The sequence below is a fragment of the Centroberyx affinis genome, unplaced genomic scaffold, assembly GCF_046629955.1.
Source record: "Centroberyx affinis isolate AG114_WGS23_722 - 3 ecotype Tasmania unplaced genomic scaffold, CSIRO-AGI_Caff_v1 ptg000794l_1, whole genome shotgun sequence".
NCBI lineage: Eukaryota > Metazoa > Chordata > Actinopteri > Beryciformes > Berycidae > Centroberyx > Centroberyx affinis.
In genome coordinates, this window is record NW_027279400.1 from 43,236 (window position 1) to 59,373 (window position 16,138).

The 16,138-nt window shown below is 44.2% G+C and overlaps 1 protein-coding gene across 1 annotated transcript in view; it reads right to left on the bottom strand.

Annotated features, from left to right (window-relative positions):
* LOC139644858 (tyrosine-protein kinase Fyn-like) overlaps positions 1-15,557 on the bottom strand; it is a gene marked incomplete at its 3' end in the record, with an annotated part of 58,787 nt that extends 43,230 nt beyond the window's left edge. The window contains exons 1-2 of the mRNA XM_071520372.1: positions 15,437-15,557; positions 3,859-3,927 (exon numbers count right to left, since the gene is read on the bottom strand). The remainder of the gene's footprint in view (positions 1-3,858; positions 3,928-15,436) is intronic.
* Between the last annotated feature and the right edge of the window lie 581 nt (positions 15,558-16,138).

The following is a 16,138-nucleotide window of genomic DNA, read 5'->3' on the forward strand; positions in this document are numbered from 1 at the left end:
GGAAAGCCGGGGGGGGAACGAATGTACGATGCTGCAGATGTGCTGCTCAGGGTGACGCCGGGTTATGCTCTGAGGTTTCAGGAGGCCTCTTTAGGAGTAGGGGTGGGAATCACAGAGTAACTCACGATACGATACTATCACGATATGTTGCCCACGATAACGATGGTATCACGATACAGCGATTCTGCGATACTCGATATATTGCAAGACAATTCATCTACAATACATCACGATATCTGTGTAACTGAAGAAGAAAAAATACCCCTAAAAAAGGCAAAAAGCAGGAACTGTGGTGCCTCTCTGACGTATCACAAGAGGAAGTATGACGATATATTCCAGTATCGATATTTTGTCCCACCCTTATTTAGGAGTCAGTAATAAGTACAGAGAGCCTACATACATCCTGTGCAAGCTATACCGGGTACACCTCACAGTGCAGATCCTTATCAGATCGCTTCATTAGCTGAGCACGGGGGAAGGAAAGCATGCGGAGGAAAAAATGCCACCAGATGTGTCAACGGAGCGGAGTGAAGCTTAAAACTAGGTTCATTAGCGGCACCACTTCTTCCCACTGCCTGTGTCTCCTTACCATCAGGCGAACTGGGAGCCACAATGGAGCCACAGTTTGAGGGTTACACTGACATTTCAGTGAATAGCTCCGCAGCCCACACCGCCACAGTCATTATCATGGAGGTAACCAGCTGGGAGGCGAGGGTGAATAGTTGGCTTTGGTGCTGCGAGGAGGCAAGGAGCAGCGGAGCAGAAGTATGCGTTTGTTTCTGCGGATCATCCTAGCGATGCATATCAATGCCGGGGATAATGTGAGGATAATTATGAGTGTGCTGTTTAGCTCTTCTTCTGACACAATGCAAAACCTCAAAGAGAGACAGAGTGATCTGGCAGGTTTTGGCATAAAAACGACGCTGGAATCGGTGACTCATTTCTGTTTCTCACCAGCCTACAAGACCACCCACAGAGAGCACGGGCATGCATTGACACACACACACACACACACACACACAGTTGTTCCACGGTGCCACAGAGAGGGCTGCACTGAGTGCTACCATCACACCTCTGCAGAGCATCTATTGACACCTACAGCGTACTGTGCCGTGTCTTCCATGTCACCATCGCCTCACACACTCAGAAGCTCTTCCCAAAAGCTGAGTCACAGACAGAGCTGTGATTCCACAACAAACCCGCTCTGCTAGCTGCACGGATGCACCATAGCAAAATGGAGCACACATAATAACTAGCTATTAGTGCAGCGATGACTGAGCCTGCATAATGAATACACTTGCTATGAATGTTGGATACTCAGCTGACTCCTGATTCCATGGAAGAATCCCTTGTTCAGCCCGTTTCCACTAACCCACTGATGAGGAATGCAACCAAAAAAAAAAGCTCCTCTCCATTTATAGCTGTTTGTAGATTGCTCCGCTGGGGTTTTCACAATGTGTCTCCTTTGTCAGCAGGCTGGGTGGGGATTGCTGGGAGCTTCCCTCACTCTGAGGAAGAGGAAGCTACAGGCTGCTACGCCTCTGAACAGGCCAGACACGGACACCGAGGCCCCAAAACAAGTGAGACTAACAAGTGGCTGCTGTTTACCAGAGTACTACTGTTGCACTGTGGGGCCGCACTTGAGAGGAACTGTTTGGGAAATTTAAATTCAGATGTCTAACAGAGCATGGGATGACCTGACAGTAGAGCTGCAACGATTAATCAATTAATCGATTAGTTGTCAACTATTAAATTAATCGCCAACTATTTTGATAATCGATTAATCGGTTTGAGTAATTTTTTAAGAAAAATAAGTCAAAATTCTCTGATTCCAGCTTCTTAAATGTGAATATTTTCTGGTTTCTTTACTCCTCTATGACAGTAAACTGAATATCTTTGGGTTGTGGACAAAACAAGACATTTGAGGACGTCATCTTGGGCTTTGGGAAACACTGATCGACATTTTTCACCATTTTCTGACATTTTATAGACCAAACAACTAATCGATTAATCGAGAAAATAATCGACAGATTAATCGACAATGAAAATAATCGTTAGTTGCAGCCCTACCTGACAGTGGTTTGAGAGAGACAGGTTTTGTGTTTCACTTCTATTTTTCCACCTATTAAACAGACTAGGCTACAGTGACTTTTGCAGTAACTAATGCAAGGCAACACAGTCTCACAAAAGACAAAAGAACGAATTGGGCACAACATTTTCACATGCTCATCACATGAAAAGGTTAGCTAACAGTTATGTCTAAGCAAGTAAAAGAGTTTGGGTGAGGTCAGAGTTAAGGTTTGGTCATGATTAAATGAGAAACACTTCACTCACAGTGGAAAACTAGAGAAGTGAACCCAGGTCATCAGTTCATAGTAAATGTTTACGCCTGTCTGCCACCCCGCCTCTACACACGTACTTTCCATCACGCCATTTAAATGTCAAACCGCTGCTTGTTTCTAGTCGTGTCTCCTTCACATAATCCTTTTGTGGCGGCAAAACGTATTTCTCACACAGAGTGCTCATTTTACGAAATTTCAGGGAAACCAGACTGGACACATCGTGGACTTCAATGATGGCTACCGCTGTAGCAGTCCTAGCTGCGATACTGCAGACTGTCTTGAAGAGGGCAAAGAACACAGTGCTGCTGGATGTTGATAACTAATCTGACATCAGAGCCACCGTGTTCCTCTCTGGCCTAGGAGAAGCCCGGCCTGCTAACACTCGGATTAGGATATAAACCGAAACATCTTTCATTTGATTGCCGGGAAACATGCTGTCAGCTGCGTGGGATAAGAAAAGAAACAAAAAATACAAATCATACCAATCAGAGACAATCATGAGAAAGCAGCATAATAGAGGTGAGTCAGAGCCAAGGAGGGTTGCAATGTGCACCGGCTGACCTCAGATTAACCCTGTGGCGATGTATGGGCCGACCCCGCTGCTGCACTGCTCTACTGCACATGAGGGATTAAAGATGGCAGGAGCAGAGACAGCGGCAGAGACAGACATTAGTCAGGTCATATATTGTATGAAGGAAAAAAAAAAAAAACATGCAGCGTTTTAGCTTTTATCTGGTAGTATCCTCTGTCCTGTGGGTAAGTGTAAACGTAATGTACTGCTCCAGAGGTAGAAGGTACACAATGTCCGTTTGCTGTAGTTTCTGAGAGTGAAATGTGGTACACAGTCCACACTGATGCACCACAGGTATGCACATGTACTGTAGGAGGGAAAAAGACAGAGTCGCTTCAGACAGCAGGCTGGCCTGTGGCAAACAATCTCAGCCAGTGGTGGCCAGCTGGTGGGTATCTGTGGTTTAATGTGTGTGTGTGTGTGTGTGTGTGTGTGTGTGTGTGTGTTCTTGTCCTTCTACACTTATGACTTATGAAAATCCTCCAAAGTGAGGATGTTTTGCTGCACCTCACTTCTTTAAGGAGCTTATTTTAGGGTTAGGACTTGGGTTTAGGGTTAAGGTTTGAATTAGGACTATAGGTTTAGGTTAGGCTATTTATTTTATTCATTAAACTGTGACATGTGTTTTTAAATGTGACATCAATCTGCCAAGGGACAGATGATGGCTGGTGGCTAAATCTGGCATATTTGTATTTGATTTTTAAATGTTCCTTAATATGCACTGCCCCTATTAAATAATAATAATAATAAAAAATTTAAAAAAAGGGTTAAAGAATGAATGTAGTCAGGGAAGGTCCACATAAGTACAGCAATTCAAACGTGTGTGTGTATGTGTGCATGAATGCATCCTGTATGTGTATTTGTATGAGGTACACACGTATTTGTGTATGTATGCGTGTGTGTGTGTGTGTGTGTGAGAAAGGTAACTAAAGTTGCAGGTCATACCTCTGGTTTTCAGCGTATCAGGATCTTTATTTCCTCCACATTGCTTTGTGCGCCGCCAAAACAGAGGCCCTGCAGGGACAGAGAGACATTCAATTATTCATCGTCCCATTCAATAAAACATGAATATCAACCGTATGTGCCGGACGACGTCATTCTCCAAAAATGGTGTAGCTGCGGTTTTTAGTTCCTTCGATAGCCTCGGCCTTACACGTGGGTGAGAGTCATAGAATCAACGTTTCCTGCGTTTTTACACTTTTATTATACATACTATACAAAGTGTTTCCACAATAGATGATGAGTCAATGATTTAAATAGACTCCAGAAGAATTAACTTAAACTTGACAATCCTAAATAACATCATAATTCTAACATTACACAGAGTATATCCTCCACACAGCAAATATTCCCCACACCACATGCAAAACCCAATGTCCATGTCTCGGCTCGCACAAATGGGTCTCACAGATTTTTTGCATTTTTCCCCAGAATTCTTTGGGACAATGTGACAGGACTGTGCTTTGTCTGACACGTCTATAGCGTTGTTTATTTATCTGCACGGTGAGAAAAACACAGGAAAGTGAAGTTATAAAACACCGTTAAAGAAAAGGAAAAAAAAACAACCCACTTTGTACAGATGACATAAACGACCCCAGTGGGCTTCAAAAAAAAATCTCACCTCGCAGACACAGGCACATCTCACCATCCTGACCGCAATATCTCCACTAGTAAACAACAGGTTGCTGCAAAGCACACACGAGCTGCCAGGTTTAATCAAAAGCCTGTATGATGGCCTCATTTCACTTCTCTGTAGTTCTCCTCTGTCTCATCTCCGGCAGGCAGGTGGATTTGGAAATCCATTCATTCACCTCCCCAGGTGTGAATGAGACGACGCTATTATGAATTGAGTGCTTCAGAAACGGGCTTGAATCAACTTCCTACTGCCATCTGTTAGTGCTGCAGGGCTGAACGAAATCTGCCGGGCCCCTAAACCATTTCTCATTTTACGCACACAGGAGCGTGTTGGTAAATAGCGGGTAGTGCAAGAATAAAAGAAGAGCGCTTTTCTCTACCAATGCACTATATCCATTTTGGCAAAACAAAAACATTCAATAGCTCTAAAACATAAAGGATGCAAAAAAGAGACAATATTTTGCTTCGACAATTTAGGCATTCAGCTGACGCCTTCAATAACTCGTACAGTAGAACAAATCCTTTGTAAACCATACAATTGTAAGTAGCCTGAAACACAAACAAGCACAGGGGACAAAAGTACAGAGTTTAGAACGGAGTGATAGAGGACATTTTTAATGGGCTACATGGCAACTTTTATTTACAATATAAATCTCCACCAGGCATGGATAATCTCTACAGTCCTTGCCAGCTCTTTGAGTGACAGCAGAATTACACAGTGGAGTCATTGTGTGGCAGAGAGGGCCAGGGTTAACTGCATGGCACGCTTCCTAACTGCCCTTTATTTACAAAGGAGACACTGTTGCCGCTGCCAAATATGTTATAACCCATTAGCCACTAATTTGACTTTAAAGCTCAGTCCTGCTAATCTAATTTAATCTGTCTCTCCCTGGCTTTGTCGATTGCTGGAGCGTAGCGGATCTGACGCGGCGACGCACACAAGCTTACAAACTTTCACCAATGCAGGGAATGTGATGTAGCTATTCCTGTTGTAATAAACAGTGGCCACCCATGTGGAAACCTGATGTGTGTGTGTGTGTGTGTGTGGAAGGGGTGGAGAGTTATGTCATTTGGCTCATCACATGATAATTTCCTGTCACAGGTTGAATTAGTCCCCCTCTGACACCTCAAATAGGCTCAGCGGTTCATTTGAGCATACCAACCCGCACTATATCTGCACAGGATCAATACTACGTGAAACAGAGAGCATGATGGGACACGGCCTGCGAAATATATATTACTCTGTATGCAGGTTTTCACTGTGCAACACAGTGTCAACGATTAGGCTCAAGTGGAACGGTCATTATATTGTAGATATTATCAGACAATGACTTGGTGCAGCGTGGGGCCTGCTTGGACTGACACACACACACACACACACACACACACACCTACACACACACACAGTTACTATCTTTAAAAGCAGAACTTTCCAATTTAAAAGCCACCAGCATAACAGCTAAATGGCAGAGATGTGGATGCAGATAGTGAGGTCAGACTGTGTGAGCGACTAGAAATGAAGCAGAGTGCTGATTGCTTTGGCCTCTCCGTCTCTCAGCAGATAATACTGGAGGGAAAGAGAGAGAGTCTAGAAGGACAGACAGAGAGAGAGAGAGAGAGAGAATGAGCAAGAGAAAGAGAAAAAGAGATTGAGAGAGACAGACAAAATGAGAAAGAGAAAGAGAAAAAGAGTTTGAGAGAGAAAGAGAAAAAAGAAATGCAGAGAGAGAGCAGAAAGCAGGGTGGAAAGAGAGATCAGGTTTGACATTGTCACTCCTCCTTTCCAGTTACTTCTTTGTTCAATGGTGTAATTTTCTCCTATGTATGACATCACACACCTGAACCCAGTCACGTCCACTCTCATCTTGTTAGTAAATTTTCAAATCGACAAATGAGACAGCAATAAATAAAAATTTTAAAATAAACGAAGTTACTGTACTGATATGCGATTATTCAGGATATGGTCACTGGGCATTGAAAAAAGGCCTCACGAACTGGTTAAAACAAAGAACTAGGCCAACATACAGTAGTATTCAAATGTTCTGCCAGACACAAAACAACTTTTTTCAGTTGCAGGTTGCAGCGCGTCTATTTCGGGGGATCTGTGCATGAAACTGTGAGGGCGTCCCGAAATACTCTTGCCGCGCTCAGCGTGTATGTGAAACATGTGATTTTAGGCCTTCTTTACCAGCAGAAAATTGCCATTTGGCTGCCCCGCATGTCTGCGTCCACTCTGTGGCCTTCTCTCTCTCACCCTCTCTCTCTCTCTTTATCTCCCTTGTCTGTCAGCCATGGCGACGGACTCCCAGCAGGCTTTGCTGTGAGTGTATACGGAGCCCCGGCCCGGAGGGAGAGCTGGCTCTCTCTTTTCATCAGCAAGCCCCTCCAATAAAACATAATGGCACTGGGGCTGCGGGGGAAAGTCATTCAGCCACACAGAGCCGTCACATGACCGGCCAGGCACAACAGGCTCAGTCATTCTGCTGCTGCCGGTCGGCTACTGGGCCAGATGAGTGGGCTACAAAACTGGCCGGACGCACAGCGGGCACCACAGAAGAAGGGACGGGTCTCTGTGCGGCGAGCTGCCACCTGGGTACAGTGGGCAGGAAGGCAGGCATGCCATGTACTGTACAGCCAGTGGGTTCAAGCAGAAAAACACTCATGCTTTGCACGGTTTAACTTAAAACTCTCCCTCAGCCACCCACTTAAGGTTCATTTCAGGGCTAGTCTCTACGGGGTAAGTAGGGCACTTTGCCATTTCAATAATAGCAGCATTTGCAAAGCTTACAGCTGGAGGCTAGAGCCTTTACATGGATTTAGAGGAACCTCGTAGACTGTGCGGTAGTTTAGTAGTGATATTATACTCAGCCGCCTGTGGTTTTTCTGAACATTATTGTCGTGGAGTTCATAGTGAAGATATGACATGTTAGAGAACTAATTAAATCCAGAATATCTCATCCCATTCCCAGGAGCCCTTGATGGATGTGATTTGATTGACGAGTCAGGACTGCCTCTGGGCTGCGAGGCTGACTGACAGACAGAGCTGAGGAGGGGATTAAAATGGACAATTATCCTCACAGCACATTAGGCCTTTTGTACATTATCTGCACTGCCTGTCTGTATCTACAGTACATAAGAGAGGGATTTGCCAGGTGATTAAAGCATTATGGAGGGAGCAGTGGAATACCACCGTGGACTTGAATGAAAATCTAGTCTGCACGCCCATCACTTTGACCAAAAAAAAAAAGACATGAGGCTGTTTTTTTAAAGAGTGAGAGTGAACACTTCAAAATGAGGAAGCTTGCTGAGGTTAACCCAAAAGCTTTGTGTCTTCACAGGAAGAGAGTATCATTAAATTGACCTTATTCCCACAGCAGCCATTTTGAACTCTGCAATCTTGGGAACAACTGCAACAACTGCTTGAATTTAGCTCCTTAAGTTAGCTAACATACTAGCAGGTGGCTACCTAGGCTAGATTCCAGTAGATAGCTATAGCTTAAAATGTGAACCTAAATCTAATATGTTTCTAATACGTTTTTCAGTGGGGAATCTGTGATGAATGATAAATGACATCCTATTTGATGACAAAGGACATTAGCTGGGCTGTACTGTCCGTATAGAGTTTCTCAACCCGAGTGATGTAAGTTCAAAATGGCCGCATTGGGAATAAAGTCTGTGGCTTGGGGGCTATTTAACGTGTTACAGAGGCTCCTGAAGATGAAGCCCTGTGGTTCTGCCAATATGATTTTATCCCTTGGCGGCGTCACAGCCTTTTAATGGGGGCCTCGTGAAGGCCCAGGTCTGGCCTGCCAATGGGACGCCACTGCCAGGATGAGCTATCGTCTCCTTTGTCAGCATCTCGCCGCTGCATCAGCATTGCAGAGAAATGACGCTGCACAGCCGGGGGAGAGCAGAGCCACAGAGGGCAGACAGGCGACACAGTTCAGGAGACTGTATGCTGTGGTGTAAATCGGCAATAATATAACCTCTTGGCACGGAGCCTGACACATAGTTACTAGGTGAGATGAGATGAATGCTCACAAGCCAGCGCTCTACATGCAAATGCAAAAGCTACACAGTCACATCCTTTCTCTTCCCCGATGCCTCGAGTGGAAATCTGCAATGTGGCGTGAAGCGAAATGGGAGAGGAGCATGTACAATGCGCGAGTGATTACAGCATACATCCACATTGAAATTCATAGAAACTCATAACATAATGGCTTCTTTGCAATGCAAATGAACGTGCCGTTTTCTAACAGCACCAGCCACGCGGAGCACAGGGACGTATTGTTGAGACAGAATATGGCCTTTGTCACTCACACATGACATTAAGCACAGCTGGAAGATTCAGAGCGAGTTAATTATGTATGAAAACTCTCCAGGACATTAACATACCTAAAGAGACCACTTTTGTTTCCCCCTTAAAATGCAAACACTTGCCATCAGTCTGCCTGCCACCATGGTAAACATATCATTAATAAATGATAAGCTGTAGTGAGCCGTATTCTCTGCCTCGTCCGTCATTTCAGCGGGGAGAACAACGCCCACATGATTTTGACTTCAGTCTGGCAGACAGAGAGCCTTAAGACGCTCAAGTGTTCACTGTAGAGGCTTTCTGAGGTAACATTTAAAGATACAGGCTGCATCTGCGGACTTCGTATGAACATCAAGACGTTTTTTGCAATCTTGACCCGATCGCTGCATCATTTTTCACTTGTGAAGCGTTTTGTCAGATCCCCGTAGAGATGAAGCAGCCGTTCACAGATGATGAGCTGTAACTAGATCAGTCAACAAAAAACAAAAGTCAATGGTCTGCAAATGAGGAAGGAGGAAGCTTTAGCAGTAATTTACTACCATGTCACTGTGTGTTAACTCTTCAATCTTCATGACCTTCCAATAAAACGCTTTTGTTTTAAATCTGTATTTGTGTTGTTTGTTCTCTGTTAAAAGGAAAAATTCATCTTCTGACCCTCTTGCACTGTTAGATATCATCAGTCCGTGATGTTCAACGCATTCCAGGAGTTATTTTGTGATGTGTGAAGTGTTGTAATTTACTCTTTTGGTGTCCTCACGCTCCCTCAACCTGCCTCGGCTACTTCTGCTTCAGTTAAAGATTTCCTACATGAAATCTTTGAATGACTTTCGACAATGACCTTTCGACTTTTCTGTGCTGTGTATGCGTAGGTGGACAGAGGAGTAGCGAGTGTGTTTTTCTTCCGGTCGAGAAAAAGTAAGACAGGAGAGAGAACAATGCTGTGCTGTGCTGTGCTGTGCCAGTTATTCAAATTACAAAAAAAAAGCCATTGAAGAAGGCGTTGTATTCCACATGCTACTAACGACAGATCTGCAATGATGCAAGCTGTGGCTGCATTGCAATCTGGTCTAGAAACTGGTCTCTCTGCCTCTTCTACGATGAATTTCTCCTTATATGACCGCTGAACGTCGGTTCAAAGTGTTGAGTCTAGAAAGAAGCCCTCGCTCTTTGATTCTGGGGGACTGACACCAAAACCTTTCATGTTTTGCATGTTTACCATTGATGTTTTAGATAGCTGAACATTTTCCTGCTATCAAACTCCATGTTAGCTGGACTGGAAATATCTCAACACGCTTGCAATGCGGCCTGCGTTTGTTCCAGTTATCCACGGGAATAAGAAAAGTATACCAACAAACAACAAAAATGCCCAAAAAATGGTCCCAAAAATGCCAAGTACATTGCCAATATCTGTTTTTTTTAAGTGATTTACAGTGGGTTTTTCCTTAAATCACTTTGTGAATGATTTTGACTGGACAAATACAATGCATAATACGCAAAACAACAAAGTCTCAGAAAGCATAATGCATGGTATTTAGTTGGCGCTCATCCCCTCGCCTCCCTCTCTCTCTCCACAGCTCTCTCTGCTGCTTCCAGCTGTGCTGCTCAAACCACCAGATGATGGGATGGAGCTTTGGCTAGCTGCTCAGACAGCAGCATATGGCGGAAACCTGTTATACGAACCTACCATTGCCATTCCACTGCTTATGCGGTGGTATGAACTTTTGGGGTTGGTCGGTGGTTGCGAGAATTCACTGATTTCTGGTCTATTCCTGCAGTTATAAGGTTTTAAATATAGCCTGTGCAGCTCCAGTGCACTACTGAACTCCTGAATGAAGGCCGGCACGTGAAGATGAGAGCTAAATGGAATTGGAAGGGATTAAAAAACGAGAGAGATTAAAAATGGAAAATGGTCAGGAGGATATGAGGGGAAAGCCATGCTGCTCATGCTCTCAAAGCTTGCCAGTTGTGCTCCAGATGTAAATGGAGCGGCTGTGATTCTTTTCAGCGGAAATGAAACCAGAATCAGTGACCAGTAACTGACTGAGCACATTTATATGCAACACATACAACACGCAGACCCATAAGCAAACATACACACAGAGACACACACACACACACACACACACAATAAGAAAGCCCCCCCCCTCTCATTTTTGGCAGGTGGAAGTGCTGGGTTGATAAGGGAAAGTGTGTGATGCGATCTGTGCGATAGGATCTGTGTTACTCCAGGTCCTTGAAGCACGACAAACAACTCCGGCTAATTGAATTCCTTTGAAGAAACACTCCTAAGACGGCCATCTCCATGGGCCCCCCGCTCTGACAAGCTTTCATGCAAGTGTATCGCTTTCACACATCATTTCATCCCATGATATTACTGCAAACAATGACCCAGCGGCATATGCCTGGCTCGCAAACAATCATCGTTTTTCTATCATCCGCATTAATGAAGCTGATGGATTGTGTACAATGTGAAAACGCGACAGTAAAACCTCGGGCTTTTTAATTACCGGAATAAAGAGAAAACTATCTGTATTGATAGGGAGACGCCGGAGGGATGCGGGCTTTCAGAGGGGATCATATGATCTCTCGCTCTGGTCTCACATGTCGGCGTGCGTCCCCTCTGGCTCTGTCATACCCCGCATTCATCCATGGTTAAACATTTACTCATCTGTAACAAGAACTTCATTTGAGCCTGTAAGTACGTCACGACTTAGCCACCAAAAGACACAAAGGGAGAAAAGAGACACATTTTATCCCCATCCACTGGCAGTGCGAGACAAAGGACAGCATTGTTGTGGCGTGTCTCTGACCTCCGAGGGTCTGGCGTGATGCTGAGCTCAGAGGAGCGGCTCACTGTATTCCCAGTCCCACATGCGTGAGCCGGGCCATCTGACCCACCGCGAGCAGCCATGTGATGACATCAGCTCCTGGACTGGACTCTGCAACTTTTGCAAATGAGATAAGGTTCGTAATTGTACATGAATTTACGTCACGCCCTATTGAAACACACTCACCCCAATACTGGGGTTTTTTACTCACTGGACTGCAGTGAGACAAAGGTTTTGATTCCATGACTGACAGTAACTTTATGTATTATAGTTATATATGTATTTTGAGGCTGTAAAAATGTGGCTTCTGGGCTGTCCTGGTGGCTCAGTTGATGTCCTGGGCTCAAATCTGACTTTAGCCCTTTGTTGCATGTCATCCCCCTCTCTCTCCCCAAATCTATTCTGTCTCTCTCTACTGTCAACTATATAATAAAATGTAAAATGTCCAAAACTAATCTTTAAAAAAAAGTTTCTGGTGGAAAAGTGAGTAAACTCTGAAGTAATAGAGATCTGTATTTGGAGATACGATGGGTTATGTAAACTTGCGAAAAGATCCTGATTAGGGCTTTACCAAGACTGGTGCCAGCTCTCTAATCCATCCTCAAATGGGCCCCCAGCTCTGCACTGGGGTACTGGACAGGGACCTGGTCCAACGCTGATCAAAATGGCTCCAGCCACAGAGGGTAGAATGACAGACAGTGAGCAAGGTGACATTTGGAAAGATGTGACCACTGTGAGCTCATTTAACTCTTAACTTCCCAGTTTGTGTGCTGATCCTTTCTCAACTGAGCACACAAAGTACAGTGGGATTGCAGTGCAGTGATACAGGACACCTCAGTATACCTCGCCTGGTTGAATCAAAGCCAAATAAAGGTAATCACTATGGGCAAAATGTGGGCCATCTTAGTCGAGTCTGAGTCAATTCCAAGACCAAGTCCAGTACAGTTGGGGTTTAAACCAGATCTGAAGGGGGTTGAGACCACAACAAATCCAGTCCTATCCAAGACCAAGACCAAAATAGGCAATAAACATTGTAAATCTCTTTCCAAATAACGCTTAAAGAGTTTCTACAGGATCAATAGAGATGTAGATCTGTCTACAACTAAACCCTTCAAAATCCAACTAATTAATCCACAGGATTTTGAATAATCAGTGCATAAAAGTTTGATGCGACTATAGACAGGTGTAATCCCTTAAAATGATTGTAGTGCTGCGGAGAAAATGAATCAGCGGCTGAGACCGAGACGAGTCCAAAACATCAGAAAAGTGGCTTCAGACTCAAGAGCGCCTCATTACCAGACACTGCATTCTCACGGTTAATCTACTGTATTATAATTACTGAGGTCTACTGTTTTAATCATTTTACCATTCTGTGAAGCGATCAGGTTCATCGTCTCTCACGGCAGCAGAGAGTTAGCCGTCTGTCATGCAGCGACAGGGTGAACTGCGATTAGGCACACAGCTGCGGCTTGGCAGCATTTCACCACAGTGCTAAAGGAGGAGTAGCTGTATAAGCCTGTCTACCTGTCTGTCTAGCTGGACCTCCACACGAAACGCAAGGGACCTGAAATCTGTGACACCATGCGTGCCTCCTCCCATCGTATAGCATAGAGAATAAAAAAAAACACAGAACACTCCTTATCCCATAACTCATTCTGACAAGAGCAGTTTTTCTGTAACAAGGCAAGAGGCAGGGATTTCTGCGAGCACCATGGCTGTACAAATACGGCACATAACTGCAAATATGCCAGATTTGACAGAAGTAAACACTGCAGTATGGAGGGGATCGTTGCTACAGTATCTGTAATATTCCAATTCAGTAGGATTTATGCCGACTTCCAACAGACATCAAACGATTAGGACTCATAAAACCCAGATCCTCAGAACTTGAAAATGTGAACCGCGCTGGTTTTGTCTATATATAGCTTCGTTGAAAGACAATATTTCATCATGAGCACTGGTTTCTGCGGCTGGTTTCCAAGACTACTACCTTTGTTGATCCAACAAAGATTATCCTGTCTCCCTGGGGACAGATTCACACACTGAACCGTATATTGTGCTTCCATACGCTGCACCTGAACTCATTATAGTGGCACCTGAATTCAGCAACCCACAACATCCAATGGTTGTAAAACAAAACAGTTTTTTCTTTTAAGTAGAAATGACAGTATAAGCGGAGTCAGCAAGCTGTCTGCCAACCACTGGCACTGGTCAAAACCCAACGGAAACAGGATTTCTGAAAATAGGGATAATAGTACTACTACACCGGAAACCTTGCAGCAATAGCAAAAGACAGCAGGGAAACTACAGCATGAGAGACTCTACAAAACCTTGTAAAGATCAAACTACTCTGCTAGTGACTGCCGAGTTGTGAGCAACTTCAAGGGAAAGAATGACAAGAGTACTTATGATGCTTTCGCCTTGAGGAATGCCACCTAAAATAAAGTCATTACAAGTGGAGAGTTTTCGTGTCACATGGTGCAAATGCAGTTTCAGAAGGCTGTTCATCAAGAAACACTTCTGGAGAGGGAAACGCTGATGTAAGGGAATTGATTCGGGGGGAGAAATTGTTGGGTGCGTGATGGCAGCAGCCAACAATATAATCAATTACACTCATTTTGCAAACACAGTGCATGTAACAAATGGCTGCAGTTAACAGTGTTTCAGACGTGGCCGTGGTTTTATGGGCTGAATGTAGAAAGGATGCCAATCACTGTTTTAAAATGGTGCTGGAGGTGACAGGAGCAATTGACCCCAATTACCAAAGGAAATAAGAAAGCAACTTCCTAATACGACTAGAGAGATTATGTCTCAATAAGGCATTTACATTCTCAGCACATTGTATAGGCCTGATTAAAATGCACAAAGCGGCATTGTTATTCTTACTGGGCCATATGGAAACTTGCAATAGATCTGACTTGTTGCAAAGATTATAAAGTGGGTGAAGAGAAGGAACACACCTGATGGAGTTCAGGCATCAAGAGCTGAACAGGCAGAATGAGCGCAACACAATGACATTTTTCCTCCAGCAAATCAGACAGTGGACTCAAGACAGACAATACTTAAGTGCTGCAGACACAAACACTTAAAATCATCACCACTTTTTTTTTTTTTTAACTTGCATCACAGACCCTAAACCCACCCAGTGTGCAGGAATGCAGCCGATCGTCCTCAAAGCGAGTAAAGTTAACGCACAAGCAAAGCAACGCCGATTTCCCTTTGCAGCAGAAAGCCTAAAAGCATCCCAGATAACGGAATCGGAATAAGGCATGTGAGGTTGTGTCCTTCATCTGACTCCAGCAGGCATCGATACGAGATGCTGCTGATGGGGGGCGAGCTCGGTAAACAAGCGAGCGAGGGGATCAAAACGAATGCGTCAAGATGCTTTGAAGATTTAAAAGCCTGGCGTGATAAACACTGAGGGTTTCTCCTCTTCGCCGATGACCGTGGATAACCTACTTGTCTAATTGGCCTTAGGCTACTATTTCTTCATTCCCGTTACAGAAGCTACATGTAACCTGGGCAGTATTTCAAAGATTAAACATCGCATTGGAAGCATAAACAGCCGACGCCTTACCCAGACAGTCTCCCCATAAACGAGGGAGAGAGAGAGAGATGTAACAGGCCAAGTACCTTTACGCACAAGTAACGTCAATAATAGTAATCATAAAAAAATCAAAGTAATTCATTTCGCGTTGTGGAGCTGCGAGCTGAATGAAGGGTAAAGTGGGGAAAGGTCTCTTACCAGTTCAAAGGCGTCTAATAATCCGCAGCACTGTATTCCATTACCGTTATAATGAAATTATGTTACTATAATAAAGATTGCGCTTCTCTTGTGGCCCTGGTGTCGCCCTGCTCCTCGTCGTAGCCGCTGTGTGATGGCGTTGGCTCTGCAGGGCCACAATGAAACTAATGCTGCCTTCACGTGCCGTCGGAAATGTCGCAATTACGACAAGAGCGCACGTGAACGACCCAAAACTGACTGCCAGCAGTTAGACTGGTTGAGTCGAGTCCAGTTGCCGAGATGAGATGTTTAAGAGGCGGGGAACATGGAAGCCGTGTCAACAGTCGATGGTAACAGTTCGATTCAATTAAATTCAAACTTTATTCAAGACTCATCTTATAAAAAAGACGTCCATAGCAGGTAAACACAATACAAGACACATACAATATAGGCTATTTATGATTATATGTTATTGTTTGTATGTGAATTCTGTGTAAATGATTAGTATCGTTGTGTGCCTCAATTTCCACTCTTTGTTTAACTTTTACCTGTCATGTAGCTTTGCTCAGAATAAATTAAAACATCAATTTCATGCCCAATGCACACTTTCTCCTCTTCAGTTTGCCGCTGCAACACGAGCTCGCGCTGCGCTGCTCGTTTCCAAAAACAAAACAACAGCAACTAAAAATCTTACTTTCTTACAGGGTCCATTTTGCTATTATT